Source organism: Asparagus officinalis, chromosome 5, assembly GCF_001876935.1.
Source record: "Asparagus officinalis chromosome 5, Aspof.V1, whole genome shotgun sequence".
Taxonomy (NCBI): domain Eukaryota; kingdom Viridiplantae; phylum Streptophyta; class Magnoliopsida; order Asparagales; family Asparagaceae; genus Asparagus; species Asparagus officinalis.
In genome coordinates this window covers 113,524,444-113,526,350 of record NC_033798.1, presented here as the reverse complement: position 1 = coordinate 113,526,350, position 1,907 = coordinate 113,524,444, and positions in this window count along the sequence as shown.

Below are 1,907 nucleotides of genomic sequence, written 5' to 3'. Positions count from 1 at the left end.
GAAGTGACTCCACATCACCCACTGACAAGCCTCATCGTTTGCTAAGTCCATATGTCCCTGAAGTGATCCCCCCCCTCATTCATCAACTGGCGCGTGTTAGGTAGGGGGTGACTCAGCCTCCAACTCATCCCTCGCCATCATCATGAGCCGCCTTCTCACTAAAATGCCTGTTCTGCCCTTGGTATCCTCTATAAATGGAGACGCTATTCATCCTAAAAAGAGGTTTGAACTCTCTAACTACTAAAAAGAAATCATATAGTCGCATATTAAGCAGATACCTGATTCTCCCACGAATCTACCTAAGTTCGTTAGCTGACTTGATCGTCGGAGTTACCATGGGGAAACAAGCCCCGTACTTCGATGATTCTTGTGTGTGCAGGAGACCTACTCGTCCCGAGCTTTAAGAACTAGACGTAAAGTCGAAGAATGAAAGCGGCCCTCCATCCCTCTCGACGATCCAATCTCTCGCCAATCTAACAACTCTGAAACCCCCATCGACTGTTTGTTTACGAGCATCAACAATACTGTATAGGAATAGTGATGTGTACACTTAATATTATGTAATACATCTTAAGAACGACTTACTCGTTAATATCATCATTAATTGATATATCTATGCATTACATTGGGAAAATGATAGGGGCACACCCCAAACCACAACTCCAACCACAATTTAAAATCCCAAGCGAGGCTCGGTGCGCTGTAGCAAATGAGAGAGAGGGTGTGGTTGGAGTTGTGGTTGGGGGTGTGCCCCTAGTACCACTCATTACATTGAAAGCATAACGAAATTTTGAAAAACTACAAAGAAACACCCTCAAAAGTTTTAAAAATTATAAAAAATACCCTAAAATTTTGTAATTTGTAAATACACAAAACTATTAAATATTACATTGAAACCAAGGGATTAAAAAAATTTATTGAAAATTTTCAAACTTTGGAGGGGTAATTTACAATGTACTAAATTTTAAGATTTTTTTTGTAAATTTTAAATTTAATAGATTTTTAATTAGTTATGTTCTTTTCAAAAAAGTTATAGGTAACAGTGACCATGAAAAGTTTTTCCTAAACCTATACTTTTAAAGAGAGTATGATATTTTTTACAAATTTTAATTTTCTAGGGGTTGTTAATAATTCTGTATATTCATTTTAGTGCCTATAAGTTAGAAATTCTAATGGCGTTTTTTATAAATTATGAATTTTAGGGTTTCTTTACAATTTTTTTTAAACTTATAGGTCTTTTCTATAGATTATAAATTGTTTATAGACTATTTATATAATTTGTACGTTTTCAATTTACTAATGAGTTAGAAATTCTCAGGGTGTTTTTTTTATTTTAAAATTTGAGTGTTCATTTGTAATTTTTAAAAATTTAAAGGTTTTTTCTATAAATTATAAATTATGTATTTGTAGTTCTCTACGAATTGAAATAAGTAAAGAATTTAAATTATATCAAATATATTCCATTTATCCAATAACATGTTAAGTCTCATTATGAATATGATAAAACATTTAATTACCAATTCAAAGAAGATAAGATAATTAGAATATATTAGGATAACAATGTAATATTTAAAAAAGTTAAGGTAATATTGACCATGAAAAGATTTTCTCAAACTCATACTTTTAAAGTGAGTATGATGGTGATGGGCCAACAATTCTAACTTATCGAACAAGCATGTTTCAAATATTAGTCCCTTATATCTTTTATATTTTGAATTGGACCCTCAAATTACTGAAATTTTTGTAATGTCTTGTAATCCATAGGTTATATAAAAATTAGACACACAAATAATTAAAATTATTATTGGGTCCCTAATTTTAAGTTAATATAAATTTAATACCTTAAATCAAGCATAAGAAGTAGCAATTATAGGGAGATTAGTCCCCCAAATCATCAAAATTAATAT